Source organism: Herpailurus yagouaroundi, unplaced genomic scaffold, assembly GCF_014898765.1.
Source record: "Herpailurus yagouaroundi ecotype Mexico unplaced genomic scaffold, PumYag 142, whole genome shotgun sequence".
Taxonomy (NCBI): Eukaryota; Metazoa; Chordata; class Mammalia; order Carnivora; family Felidae; genus Herpailurus; species Herpailurus yagouaroundi.
Window position 1 is genome coordinate 49,771,531 of NW_024412397.1, and position 15,926 is coordinate 49,787,456.

Below are 15,926 nucleotides of genomic sequence, written 5' to 3' on the forward strand. Positions count from 1 at the left end.
AAACATGAAATGATGTTATTAATCCAAATATCTTACCACAATGATTGTTTCTTTTGGAAGAGAGTGGATAAATCCAGGATTTCACTTGGCCTGAAATATGCAGGTACTCAAGAAAAGTGATTATTGCTCCCACAGGTTCAATCTATAACAAATGTTTATTGCATGCTTAATATATTTTTGTCACAGTTGGCTACAGAAAAGTCACAGAGAACAAGATTTATTTCTAATCTTTGAGATAGTTATGAGGGCTCTATGGACATAGGGAGAATACTTCCACAAAACTGTGTTTTTGAGGGGCACCTGAGTGGCTCAGTCGGTTGAGCATCTGACTTCAGCTCAGGTCATGATCTTGCAGTTTGTGAGTTCGAGCCCCACATCCAGCTTACTGCTGTCAGCTTGTCAGCACAGAGACTGCTTCAGATCCTCTGTCCCCCTCACTCTCTGCCCCTCCCCCACTTGTGCCCCCCCCAAATAAATACATTTTTTTTAAAAACCTATGCTTTTGAAATTAAAAAGTAAAAATTGGTCTTTCAGCCATCATTCAATATGGCCATGCTGGGTCTGGAGTGACAGAATCCTGTTAAAATTTCTCTATAAACCTTTGGTATAGAGGTCAGAGTGGGTAGCTTATTGTTCACCAAAACATTCTTAATAAACTACTAGCTAAGAATCATTTGTAAATTTTGGGGCCAATTTGGCTTTGAACTATCAATATAAACAGGTTGGTGCCCATGTTACATGCCCCTTACTGAAAGGAGAGAATACCTCTTTGCAAGGCTGAATTTAATTTCCAAGATGAGACAGAACTGTGAACATGGAAAACTGCTGTTAAGGAATGAGGTACATCCAAATTTTGAGGAATTTTGAAAGAATCCTTGTAGGAGAGTTGGATAAGATTCCTCTTTTGGCGACATGAATACCTAGAAGATTAATTAACCTAAGTTATTGTAAAACACCTTGAAAAGATAGGGAAAAGCAGAAAAGATCTACTACTGGAAAGGAAATCGATTAGGCCACAGCTACGCAGGATTGTCGGTGGCCACACACAGAAATCAGCCTCAAAAATGGACTGCATCTCAGACCGTGGGGTCTGAAAAATGCAGCAGACTCCTGCAATGCCGATCTGGAAGAGAAATTCCCCAGGACCAACATTTATGCAGTTGTTCTTAGTTATTTTATTCATTCGCATCATCTCTCTCTCTTCCCCATATTTCTCATTTTCAGAAAACTTTTAGAAGTTGCTGGCTTCTTCTTGGAGTACTGCAAATATAAAATGGTCCTTTGACAAAGCTAATATGTTGAAAATGAACTTTTAAAGAACTCTGAAGAGCATTCATTCTTTCATGAATGGCATTTGTGCTTTTGAGCTCTATTATGGCACCCAAACACTACTATAAAAGAAAATGACCCCCTGGATAGAAGGGTCTGAAGATTCCCTGCTCTTGGAGAGCCATGACTGAGGATCCATGGCACCAGGTACTCCAGGAGCAGAACCCATACAACTTGGGGGTTGGTCTGGTCCACCCACTGCCTTTTGGGTTCAAAACTATTTCTTTTTTTTTTTTTTTCAACGTTTATTTATTTTTGGGACAGAGAGAGACAGAGCATGAACGGGGGAGGGGCAGAGAGAGAGGGAGACACAGAATCGGAAACAGGCTCCAGGCTCCGAGCCATCAGCCCAGAGCCTGACGCGGGGCTCGAACTCACGGACCGCGAGATCGTGACCTGGCTGAAGTCGGATGCTTAACCGACTGCGCCACCCAGGCGCCCCGGTTCAAAACTATTTCTTAAAGAGAATGAGATTTTTCATGTTTTAGCTAAAATCTCTAGAAAAACAAAACCCCTGGAAACTGCATATTTTGATTGGCTTGTTTTTATTTTTATTTTTCACTATATGCTAATGTATTAGTTTTTGTTTGTTTTTGGCCAACCCCTGAAAATCAGTACGTCATTTCAAGAAAATAATAAAACACACCATTGAAAACTTCCTGTGTATCTTTCTGGTCTCTTCTACCACCCAAATATCTAGGTTTGCTATAGTCCCAGAGGAGCCTGGCTTGATTTGCCTTTGCTCTGTAGTTACGTCTGCCTGGAGGCAGTCCCTACTTCTATCTCCAACCTCCTGACTTTTGTATCTCCCAGGTCCCAGCTGACTTGCCATTTTCTCCATGTCCTCCTCCTCACAGTTGGGAAGAATCTATCTGTTGGTGTTGTTCTTATTTGTATTTTTCTAACTTCTAGTAGAAGGGAACATTTTCATCACCACTGGTAATCTTCCTCCTATGATATGTGTTCATGTCCTTTGCCCAATTTACTATTGGAAACTTGTCTACTGTAATAATCATAAATTTATTTTTTATAAAAGATACTGATCTTGTCCTACCATGAAAGTTATGGTTATCCTTGAGTTTTTTTGTTAACCTTTCATTTTTGGTTTACAGTGGTTTTGAAATGCATTAATTTTTATTTTTATTTATTTATTTTTTTAATTTTTTTTTCAACGTTTATTTATTTTTGGGACAGAGAGAGACAGAGCATGAACGGGGGAGGGGCAGAGAGAGAGGGAGACACAGAATCAGAAACAGGCTCCAGGCTCTGAGCCATCAGCCCAGAGCCTGACGCGGGGCTCGAACCCACGGACCGCGAGATCGTGACCTGGCTGAAGTCGGACGCTTAACCGACTGTGCCACCCAGGCGCCCCAAAATGCATTAATTTTTATATTGTCGTTTTTTAAATGTGTGGCTTCTGCCTTTTATGTACTTTCCATTCATTTATATTTTCTTCTAGAATTTTTATGGCTCACTATTTTGAGTTAAATGCTAAATCATCTGGTACTTATTTTGATGTATGGTTTGAAGAACATTTCCTGACAAATGGATAGCCAAATATCCCAACACAATTTATTGAATAAACTATTCTTTCCTCAGTGATTTATGATACCAACTTTATTATGCAGTGATCTGCCTTCAGTAAACTCTGTGGAAAGTAAAATTGTCCCTGTTTACAGATGACATGATATCATATATAGAAAGCTCTAAAGACGACATGCACACACACATATGCACACACACGCACACACACACACATGCCAGCTAGGACAAAAAAATGAATTCAGTAAAGTTGCAGGACACAAAATCAACATATAAAATTGGTTATTTTTCTATATGCTAATAACAAACATTCTGAAAAAGAATTAGGAAAACAGTCCCGTTTAAAGAAATATCAAAAGGAATAAAATAGGAATAAACTTAACTAAGGAAGTGAAAGTCTTGTACACTGAAAACTACAAAATATCGCTCAAGGAAATTAAAGACATCAACAAATGGAAAGACATCCCATGCTCATGCATTGGAAGACTTAATATTATTAAAATGTCCATTCTACCTAAAACAATCTACAAACTTAATGCAATCCCTGTCAAAATCCCTATGACAATTTTACAGGAATGGAAAAAAGTCATATGGAACTGCAAATAGCCAAATCAATTCTGACAAAGAAGAACAAGGCTAGATGCATCACACTTCCTGACTTCAAAGTATATTACAAAGGTACAGTAATCAGAACAGTATGGCATGGCATAAAGATAGACATATAGACCAATGGAACAGAATAGAAAGCCCAGAAATAAATCCATAAATCCATTCACAAGAGTGCCAAGAACACACAATGGGGGAAAGGAAAGTCTCTTCAACAAATGGTTCCAGGAAAACTGATACCCACAGGCCAAAGAATGAAGTTGAAGTTGGACACTTATCTTACACCATAAACAAAAATTAACTTAGAGTGGACTAAAGACTTAAACATAAAACCTGAAACTATAAAGGTCCTGGAAGAAAACACATGGGAAAAAGAAAAATCTTCATAACATTTATCTTGAAAACTTCTTGGATATGACACCAAAAGCAAAAATAAACAAATGGGGCTATATCAAACTAAAAAAGTTTCTATACATCAAAGGGAAAAACTAATAGGGTAAAAAGGCAACCTATATAATGAAAGAAAATATTTTCAAACCATACATCTGATAAGGAGTTAATTTCCAAAATAAGGATCTCCTACAACTCAAGAGTGAAGAAACTAACCCAACTGAAAAACGAGCTAAGGACTTGAATAGACATTTCTCCAAAGACACACAAATGGTCAATAGGTATATAAAAAGATGCCCAACATCACTCATTGTCAGGAAAATGCAAATCAAAACCACAGTAAGATATCACCTCACACCTGTCAGGATGGTTATTATTAAAATAACAAAACGCAGCAAGTGTTGGCAGGGATGTGGAGAAATTGGAACCCTCGTACACTGTTGATGGGAATGCAAAATGGTCTAGCTGCTATGGAAAATAGTGTGGTGGTTTCTCAAAAAATTATAAATAGAACAATCATATGCTCCAGCAATCTCACTTCTGGGCATTTATCCAGGAGAATTGAAATCAGGATCTTTAAGAGATAATAGCACTCCTGTATTCACTGCAGCACTATTCACAGTAACCAAGATATAGAAACAGCCTAAGTGTCCATGGAGAGATGAATGGATTTTTAAAATGTGGTATATACACACCCTAGAATGTTATCAGACTTACAAATATGTGACAACATGAATGAACTTTGAGGACATTATGCTAAGGGAAATAAGCCAGTCACAGAAGGACAAATACTACAGGATTCCATGTGTTATATGAGGTGTCTCAAGTAGTCAAACTCATAGAAGCAAAGAATGGAGTGGCCGCTGCCAGAGGCTGAGGGGAGAGGGAAATGAGAAGTTGCTGTTCAATGGGTATAAAGTTTCAGTTATGCAAAATGAATAAATTCTAGAGACTTGCTGTACAACCTTGCGCCTATAGATAATACTGTATTGTACACCTTAAAACCTTTTAAATGTGTAAATCCCACATTAATTGTTACTACCAAAATTAAAGTATAAATTAATTTGTAGTACAAAAGTCTCTGTGGATATTTGAGAACACTAGAAAGTTGCAGGGGAGGGCATCAAATGGCTAAATAAAGAAATGAATGATCTTTAATCTTTATATTTGTTACACAAGCCTCATTTACTATCCTATTGTTGCCTAATTATGATTGATCATGTTATAAACATTTATGTGTCTTATTACCTAAATATTATTGTTTATTAAATACACTTTTAAAAATTTTTCCTTTGTGTTTTTTTTTGGGTTTTTTTTTGTTTTTGTTTTTGTTTTTTTTTTGTTTGTTTTTTATTGAAGACCGTATAGGGTAGTAGTGGAGTTTGGCTAGACAATTACTTTCTCTGTCCTCTGCTTCCTCATCCATGGCAAATAATGGTGTCTACCATAGGTCTAAGCATTCAATTAAATCCTAATTATAAGAGATTTAGCCAGTATTTGATACTTAACAATGAATAAGTATTATTCTCTTTATACAATGAAGTTCAGCACAAGTCAAAGAAGGAAGCCTGCTATATAAAAGAAAATCAGTATTAGGAGTTTCAAACCATCTTAATCGAACAGGCCCAAAGTCAGAATACTTCAAAGACAAGCTTATCTATGTCATCCTGTAGTTTCTAGAAACACAGATGAAAATTCTCCAAGAAGAAACAATACCCAACGTGAACAAATAAATATCAGGCAGTAAGGGACAATAAAAGTTATTTGTCCTCAGGATTTCTATCCGCTGTAAATAGAGAGGTACTTCATGCTCAGTGCATATTGTGGGACAGAACATTCTCCATTACACCCCACTAAGCCTCCAGACACTTTGGAAGACAATGTTGATGTTAATGATTTTCTTCTCTGTACTACTTGTGGTACCTGTGGAAAATGGGATTTTTGTGTAATGCAGCAATGAAAAAATACAGAGGTAGAGTCAATGCAGTATTTTTTTTAAGTGTATTGATTTATTTTGAGAGAGACAGACACAGTGTGAGTGGGAGAGGGGCAGAGAAGGAGAGGGAGACAGAGAATCCCAGCAGGCTCGAACTCATGAAAGTGTGAGACCATGACCTGAGCTGAAACCAAGAGTTGGATGCTTAACCAACTGAGCCACCCAGGTGTCTCAGCAATACGGTATTTTATGTGAGGATGCAATTCGCAGCACTAGTCTTTGTAGTAATTGGACGTGAGCTGAACAGACACAAAAACAATGTTTTCCTATTTGAATCACTTGGGTCTTATTGGATAGCACAAAATGTAAAATAAAAGATGTCTTTATTTTTGATATATTTTGTGCTTATTAACAACTAAAAATTATTTCCTCTTATTGCTGAGTTCAGTCCTGTTCTAATGTTTCAAAATGTATATAAGTCAACTTTTTAATAATTTCTTATAAAAATATTTATTCATAGGGGCGCCTGGGTGGCGCAGTCGGTTAAGCGTCCGACTTCAGCCAGGTCGTGATCTCGCGGTCCGTGAGTTCGAGCCCCGCGTCAGGCTCTGGGCTGATGGCTCAGAGCCTGGAGCCTGTTTCGGATTCTGTGTCTCCCTCTCTCTCTGCCCCTCCCCCGTTCATGCTCTGTCTCTCTCTGTCCCAAAAATAAATAAAAACGTTGGAAAAAAAAATATTTATTTGTAAATGCACCAATATGTACATGTATATGTACTGAATTTTCAAAATGAGCTAGCATACATAGGGAATTAAGAAAAGGCAAGCTTATTCTTTCTCACCACAGGCCTTTCAGAGCTGTTCTTTCAATTGTTCTTCCCCCTCCTTGCTTAAATCACAACCTTGTCCATAGCTTATCTGGTCTTTTTCAGATAATGAAAGTTCAGTCCAGTATCATAATTGCCTATCTCCAGTTTGTCATCTAAGAAAAAATGTCTCCCCTTTTTCTGTAGCTTGGAATCTTGCTGTGGGAGCAGGGAGCGGGTGTGGGAGCTTTGGCTGACTTCTTTTCCCATATCTGGCATTACCACCTCATCTACTTGCAAGCTGCTATTTCAACCCTTCTCAGGTTGGGCATGGGCTGGGAGTTTGCAGGAAGATAGAACAAGGAAGGACAACTAAGGGACAGAAGGGTCTTGCCTGGCTGGTGCAGTTGGAACCTGGAGTAGATGCCCTCTCCATATGGTAGACTCCTTTGATGACACACTGATTCTTGATGTCCTTCTGTGAGTTCTTCAGGCTCTCTCTTCTGCAACTCACCATGACTGTTGTTAGGATCTCTCATCAACAGCTCCCTTCCTCCAACTGCTAATGACCAGTACGATGATTTCCTTTGGAATCACACTGGCCAGAGTCCCTTTCAAGATGATACAATCCAGCTCCATTCCATTTGGCCCATGGGAATTCACACATTCTTTGCCTTGCTCAGCTCAGGAAGTTAGACTGTTTCCAATACAACAGCTTCCCTTGGCTTCACTATCTTGGGCCTCCTGACTAGTCACAGCCTCTTCCCTTTAAACTGTTCAGGCATCAATCAGACACCAGCTCCAGTCTCTCTAGCCAGGGGACCCATGTCAAAGTTTTCAAATGAGTCTCTTGAAGCCCTTCTTCTTGACTTGAGGACCCTCCTCTCCTCCTCCACAGGAGAAATACATGGCCTACTAACGATTCCAAAAAAATAGTCAACACAGGCAACTTCAATTACAACGACTCATTTGTCTTCTCTTTTATAGCCTAGAGGTAATGACAGGCTAATGCTGGCAGATGATTTCACAATTTCTTAGCCTTTGCCTGCATAGACAGTCTAGCATCTTCCTAGGGGTGCGGGATATGGAGATATTAAACAACAATTGTATTTGTCCTCAAATTTTTAGACCTCAACTGAAACTCTGAGTCAACAGGAAAAGTCCCGTTTTAACATAGTGTTGTATATATGTCATGGGCTCCTACTGGTAGTGCTTCAATATATTATGGTTTAAATCATGTTCCTTGACAAAATAAATTTGGAAAGCACTGCTCCATTGTTTTGCTTTTAAGTATGATGTAAGCTCCTTGGCTTGAGATAACTTTTTAATCATGTTGAGGGAGTATTCTTTTTTTTTCTGTTTTGTTTTGTTTTTTTTGCTTTGTTTTGCTTTGTTTTAGAGAGAGAACACACTCAGGTAGGGGAAAGGGGTAGAGGTAGAGACAGAGACAGAGAAAGAGAGAGAGAGGGAGGGAGGGAGAATCCCAAGAAGGCTCTATGCTCAGTGTGGAGCCTGACACAGGGCTCAATCTCATGATCCTGGGATCATGACCGGAGCCAAAATCAAGAGTTGGAACTTCAGCCAACTGAACCACCCGGGCACCCTTGAGGGATATTCTATATGCAATTTATTTAACTTTTTACCACAAATGAATATTGAATATTGTTAAATGCCTTTTGACATTTGTCAAGATGAACTTAAAGTTTCATTGTTGTGACCAATGCTATTTTTAGATTTCCTAATATGAAATCATTCAGTTTCCTAGAGAGTTATTCCTTCAATATGATGCTAGATTCGATTCGCCAGTACTTTAATTAAATGTTTTGTATCTATCCATAAGTGAGCTTAGTAAAAAAAAAAAATTGTGCCATCTTTGTCAGGTTTCAGTATATGCTAGTTTTTTTTTAATAGAAAATGCAAAGTATTCCATATTTCATTCAAGTTATAGTCCTCTTTTTTAGAAAAAAAAGCTATTGAAGTATATATATAGAAAAGTACATATATCAATTAATTTTCAAAAGTAACCATACTTGAGTAACCAGCACCCAGATTGAGATACACCAACATAAGTACCCCAAAATCTCCCCCTCACTTTTCCTTCTAGTACCTTAGCCTTAGAGTGTGAGAGTAACTCTCCTTTCCGTCTCAGGGTAACCACTATCCTAACTTTCAACAGCATAGACTAATTTTATTTGTGTTTACACCTTATTTAAATGGATTCATACAAATGCACTCTTTTTTATTAGTCTTCTTTCACTCACTATTATGTTTGTGCAATCTAGCCATATTATCGTGTGTGGTTATATACCGTTCATTCTCATTGAAATATAGCATTTCATTGTATGTATATACCAAAGCTTGCTTATCCATTCTGCTGGTGATGGGCATTTGGGTTATTTTCAGTTTGAAACTTGTAAATACTGCTTCTGCAAATAGTCTGGGGCTCATTGATTTTTGAATATATGCACTTATTTCTGTTGGGTATATATTTAGGAGAGCAATTGCTGTGTCATAGGGAATCATGTAGGTTGTTTGCCATTTTCTTATTGTTTTATAAGAGTTCTTTATATATTCAGAATGCAAACTAAAAGAATGAAAAAAGATATAGCACGCAAACAGAAAGCATAAGAAAGGTTGGAGTGACTATTCTAATACCAGGCAAAATAGACTTTAAAACAAAAATTGTTATTAGGGATGAAGAATGTTTTATAACAGAAATGTCAATTCATCAGGAAAGTATAACAACTATAAGTATGTATGCACATAACAACAGAGACCCAAAATGCATGAAGCAAAAGCTGACAGAATTGAAAAGAGAAATAGACAATTCAAAAGTAATAGTTGAAGACATCTATACCTAATTTTCGATAATAGATAGAACAACTAGGAAGAAGATCAACAAGGACTTTCACATAGGTGTAAACCTTCATGACCTGAGGTTAGGTAGAGCTTTCTTATACATGACCCCAAAAACACAAGTGACAAAAGGAAAACTAGGTAAATTCGATTTTACAAAAATTTAAAATTTTGTGCCTCCGTGAAATCCATTGAGAAAGTGAAAAGACAACCCATAAAACAGGAAAACGTATTTGAAAATCATATGTCTGATAAGGGACTTGTATCTAGAATACAAAAAGGACCCTTACAACTCAATTATAAGAAAAATGACCCAATTTTTAAATGGGCATACTGGATATGAATAGACATTTCTTCAAGGAAGATATACAATGACCAATAAGCACATGAATAGATGATCAACATTAATAGTGCAGATATTAGGGAGACACAAATCAAAACCACAATGAGATAACACTCCATTCCCATAGGGATGACTGTAATCAAAAAGACAGATAATAACAAGTGTTGAAAAGGACAGAGAAATTGAAACCTTTATGTACTGCAAATGGTGATGAAAAATGGTGCGGTAACTTTGGAAAGCATTCTGGAAATTCCTGAAAATAGTAAACATAGAATTACCATATGACCCGGGAATTCTACTTTTAGCAATATATCCAAGACAAATGAAACTGTATGTAAGGACAAAAACTTGTACGCAAATGTTCATAGCAACAAAACATGGAAAGTATATAAATATCTACTGATTTATGAATAGATAAGTAGAGTGTGGTATATCCACATTATGGAATATTATTTCCACTGTAAAAAAAGGAATAAAAAATTTAAAAAGGAATAAAATGAAAAGGAATGAAGCACTGATACATGCTACAACATGGATGAACCTTGGAAACATTATGCCCAGTGAAAAAAGCCGCTCACAAAGAACACATATTGTGTGATTCTATTTGTAGAAAATGTCCAGAACAGATAAACCACAGTCAGAAAGTAGATTCGTTTTTGCCTGGGGCTAGGAGATTTGGGAGGAGTGGGTTGAGGAGTGACTGCTCATCAGTACACAGTCTATCTTTATGGGTACTAAGGTATTTTGAAGTTGGCTGTGGTGATGGTTACAAAGCTCTCAGTACACTAAAAAACCATTGAATTGTACATTTTAAATGGATAAATTGGACGATATATGAATTATATCACAATCGAGCTATTAAGAAACAATTTCAATCTTGAACAATTCATGCTTACACTCTTTAAAGGATTATTGTTCTTTAATATCTCCCACAGTGCTCAAGATACACCGCTAAGTGGTCAATAAATGCAAGTCAACAGAGTAGAGACTTTAGTCAAATTAGACTGATTGAATGCTTTCAGATTTCTCCAGTAGACACAGGCTTAGACCATCCCACAGGAGTTTGATCTGATGAAGAACAGAACCCTTTTCTGGGTTAGATGAGAAAGGGAAGCACCCCAAACAATAAGACAACTGAGCTACAAGCTGACTCACTCCTATCTGCATGGCTGATAAGGACCAGCTGATGCAATGAGGCCTTCCTCACCACAAAGTCACAATATTTATCTTAACACCAGTGAATATTGAGTGTGTGTATATCTCTATATACTGATAAAACATTGCTCTAATATGTACACGGGGTCTGAACAAGATCAATTCATCAGGGTAATCATGCAAGCCTATGTCTGAGAGAGGTTGTTTATATAGTGGGTTGATAGAGCACTATGATATAAGCCACAGAGAAGCCCTGTCCAATGCTCATAATGCATGATACATATTTCACAATATGAGCATTGTATAAATAATTAACAGCATGGGCTTGAGAAGGCATTGATATGAATCAGAGAGATTACACGCAAGAAGATCTGCTCAAATGCTCTGCTCTTACTGGGTAGGACAGAAATGCACCACTTGGCCGAAAATATCACACATTTTAGGGACATTCTTCACCAAGCAATGTCTCGTGTGATGACTGATTTCCCTACTCAATGACTGCTATTACTGCAGATACAATTTTGAAGTATTTTACTTGTATGTAAAAAAAAGTGTCTCCTGTCTATTTGTGTGCAAGTCCACATGGAAGGAAATTGCCCTGTAAAATAGCATAACAAAATGCCACTGTTTGAACTGCTGGATGCCAGGATTTTTCTCAGAAATGTCCTATTTAGGAATAGAGTAATTGGCAAGATATTGACTAATCTATACGTAATTTATCTTTCAACCATGACTCAGTGCTTCCCCAAGCACCCTTGATGTCTACCTAGTGAAGAGCACTGTGCTGATATTTAGCTCACGTCCCCAAGGAACTCTTCCTTTCCCTAATACATATGTATTAATTCCCATTAACCTCATTTAGAGGAAGGAGCAATGTGGGTATGAAGAGGCCAGATGGCAGTGAGTGTCTGTTACCGTATATGAGTAACTCTTCCCATTATCATTCAGCCTTTATTTACTCAATGAATTCACATTGTGAGTAACTCAGTTTTGAGGGCAGGTTCTTTTTCCTGCAGGGGTACTGGCAGTGACTTGAACTCCCTCATACTCTTTTCGAGAGCTGGAAGTTAACAATTGCTGTAAAAGATACTGTAAAAAAGTAACTCTGCAAATGAATGCAGGCATTTGCAGGCGGAAGGTGCATGGGATAAGCATTTGTGAAAGTGTGGTAGCTATTGGGTTTCCCTCCCAGAGAGACTAGGCCCATGAATCATGTCTGCTCCCTGTCAGTCGACACCCTAGACACTGGGCATTCCCCTGTCCCACCCACACCTACTTAGACCTTAGTGGAAACCACACAGGTATTTATAAATCTCTCTCTGAGGCCCTGTGATTCACTGGTGAAATGAACCCACTTGTCTCCTCAAGTCTCAACCTCTGAGGAGTGATGAAGAGGAGTCAGCTGATGGTCAACGCCGAGGCTGACCCAGAGTGTTACAGGGCCTGCTGACCTCACCCCCTGAATTTCTTTAGGTACTCAAGAACCACAGTTTGAAGACACTAGCATTTATAGTGGCAATATAGGTCTTCTGTTTGAGACAGTATCAGAAGGGCTCTGTCCAAAATTTGAAAGAGCGTCCATTCTCTGAGTGGTTTGTTCATCAGTAAAATCACTGTGTTCTGCTTCTGTGAAAAGCGTTATCTTAGCCCTGTGAAAAGGGGGAAAAAGCCTTAGTTTTCATTGAAACAATGTGGCAAAAAAACTTTAAAGTATATTTTTAAACAGTGGTAAGAAGTCAAGAAGAAGGGAGCAGTCATTGGGTCAACGGTGCTGGCAGCTGGAAAGGATGAGGGTGGAAAAGCATGAAGGTCGTGTGAGTGATTTCTCCAACCCATTAGGTGAGAGAATGAGGGCGAAGCCCTGAGCAGTGGCTTGATGGGTCCGTCTCGGGTTGGGGGTTTTCCAAGCCAGGACAATGGAGAAAGAGAAGGAAAAGAGATTTGAAGGTGAGCGTGTTCACAGAATGGATAAGTTCATAGGGTGATTTGTAAGGTCCACACTTTGTATCAAGCTTCTCTTTTATCTTCCAACATGATGAACCTTCAATCATTTCTACAATAACTTTTAGACCCCCCCCCAAACTATAAATCCATATATATGTGTGTGTGTTGGGTTTATAACTACATGTTCAAAGGCCCACAATATATTCCAGATTTTAAAACTAAACAAAGGCACTTGAAGAAGTCAAGCCAGAATCACTGTATTTGCATAAAGAGTCCCCACTTGCTTGATGAATTATCATAAATTATTCAACAGCTTTTATCTATGTGTTTGTTCTCCAGTTAACAAGAGTGTAGTGTCTCAGCTATTTAACCAATCTTAGACAATTTCGATGACAATATAATGTTACTTTTCCATTGCTTTGGATAGTTAAAGTAAGATTTGAAATGACTTTAATACATTTTTTTAGTTACTTTGTAGTCTTGGCGGTTCCTATAGGGCAAAATGTTACAAAGAGAATCCTGGTATAACGCACAGGCTTATAGAATCTCACTCTTAGAACCAACTCGGAAATCCAGTTAGTGTCCCTCCTGGTGCAGGAACAGTCCATGCAGGATCCCCGACCCACAGTCCCCAGGTTCTTCCAGCCAGTTCTAGCAACTACTGTAGGGGCCCTACTCCATCTTTTAGCTGCTCTGCTGACAATGCCCAGGGAGGAGACAAGCCTCCAGGATGAAGAATAGTAGTATCCCTAAACCTAGTGTCTCTATGACAGGTCACTTCAGGAAGCAACTGCATCTAAATTATTAACTAAAGTTGTCACATCATTTTCTCTGCTCTCAGCTGCCCTCTAAAAATTTTCTTCATCTGAAGCTTATTCCAGAAAGAAAGAGAATGCAGGAGGAGCTTTCTTGCTGACTCTATCAGACCATGGATAGGATGTGTGCTCTGGGGGCTGATGTCGACAGGGACACCAGATTCTCCCTCGTTTGTTCTTTATCTTTACTTACTGCACGTTTTGCTGCCGTGGACTTTTTTATTATTCTAAATTGTGGGTGAGATAATAGTTGGTTTCTCAAAGTGCAAAGGCTAAACCTACTGATAAACTTCAGCTGCTACCAGGGGACAAACGCCACCCAAACTGCCAAAACAATCATGACCTCACTTCCTGCATGGCGCACTGAAGGCTTCACCAGAAACTCAGAAAACCCAGCAGGCGAGGCTCTGGCATGAGCCAAAGGCGGAGATCAATGAGTCATCTAAGCAGGGCTTTGGCCAGGCCAGTGCTTTAAAAGAAAGCAATACATGGAAAGAGTTCTTTTGCTCCATTGCCCCTATCACCACTTCTACCCCGGAGACTATGCTATCATCAAGCCTTTGCTCGTACCAGTAAAATTCACTTGTGGGCTTTTTAAAAAGCCAGGGCCAAACACTGAACAACTGAGACAGTTATTAACCTCCCCAGCTAACAGGTTTTTCAGGTGTGATGTGAAAACCTCCATTTGCAGTGTAGCTTGGCCAGAAAAGCATACATTTAATTTGCAATATTGATTAGAATTTTCTAAGGTGAATGTTGAAGGCTTCCTGAAAACATAGGCTTGGGAGCTTTTGAAGGTCTTGAAAGGAACAGTAACATCTGTGTGGTTCTTGCAGTTCAGATGGCCCCAAGAAGATGAAACGGAGTTGCAGTGCCCAGTGGGGCCGTTACATGGCTTTGGGGAAGGGAAACCGAGTTTGAATGTCTACCATGTACTAAGCCCAAGGTGGTCTTAAAGATACAAATACATATGATCTTGACCACTGTATCCTGTCATTCCAAAGGGTGCAGAAAGGGCTAAGTCTGAGGAATGCACAGGTGCTAAGGAAGCCCAGAAGAGGGCACTGAGTCAACCCTGTATCTGGAAAAGACAGTCAGTAAGGGCTTCTCATGTCAGGTACTATAAGGGAGGCTTAGAGGACCAGTAGGGATTACTGAATCAGGCTATGTTGAGGCCGAATGAAAGGCAAATAGGAATTGAAGTTAGAAGGCCTATGTTTGAGACTTGATTCTCCTAATTACCTATGTAACCTTAAGAGAGAAAAGAAATTCAAGTTTCTAAAACTTATTTTAGTTACATACTCATATAAGATGGAGATAATAATATCCGTTTTATATTGTTGTTAAAAGGATAGACTAGATCATTTACCCTTTTATTTCTGTTTCTGTTTCAGACAGAGGGAGTAGTATGTGAAGAGTAATGGGGACCAAAGAGACTGTGAGAAGCTTTAGAACTGAAAGTGTCATAATCCCTCTACATAATCCCTCTACAACAGAAAACAATTCTGTTTTCCTTCTTGTTTTACCCAGAATAAGGAGACAAAGAGAGACAAGGCCATGGCGAAAGCAGAGGCTGCAGAAGTAAGTAGGAATCACCATCCATGGGGTTTGGCTGGTTTGGAAAAAGAGTAAGACAGGACAGAGTTTACACACGCGGAGAAAAAAGATAGGCTGAAGTCCTGGTGGTCTTACTGAGGCAGAAGAATGTGTGGCGTGAGTAGCTACAGTGAGGGTGCTGACAGGACACAGGAAGGGTACATTCCCTGTTCAAACGTGAGATTTCTTATGAGGAAAGTTCTGAGGAAGACAAGGAACAAGCACAGCCAAGAAGGCACATGGCTGACATGGAGTCCACCCAAAGGTCACCGGACAAAGAGGTCAAGAACGTGATTGGCCGAAGTGTGAGGTCAGACTGTGAGTTGGACTTGAAATTCTTCAAGAAGATGATGGATTCACAGTGCAGAAGGTATATGCCAAAGTCCTCGCGAACCTCTTTCTGAATTTGTGACATGGACGAAAGGTATCACTATCTACTCAGTTATTCAAGTTGGGAACCCTGGCTTTATCTTCAAATCCTCTCTCTCCTTCACCTCTCCATCCAGCCAAGGAGCCCACTCACAAAGGCTATTTGTACAACAGCTGCAGACCTCTAGCAGAGGGAGAAGTCTTGCAGAGTGCTGGTTATAAGGTTGTTCCATGCAACCAGG

The 15,926-nt window shown here is 39.0% G+C and overlaps 1 long non-coding RNA gene across 1 annotated transcript in view; it reads left to right on the forward strand.

Moving 5' to 3' along the window:
• Positions 1–15,292, forward strand: part of LOC121033095 (uncharacterized) — a 70,370-nt gene extending 55,078 nt beyond the window's left edge. The window contains exons 7-8 of the long non-coding RNA XR_005791696.1: positions 15,114–15,157; positions 15,250–15,292. This is a non-coding gene — a long non-coding RNA (uncharacterized LOC121033095). The remainder of the gene's footprint in view (positions 1–15,113; positions 15,158–15,249) is intronic.
• The last annotated feature ends 634 nt before the right edge of the window (positions 15,293–15,926 follow it).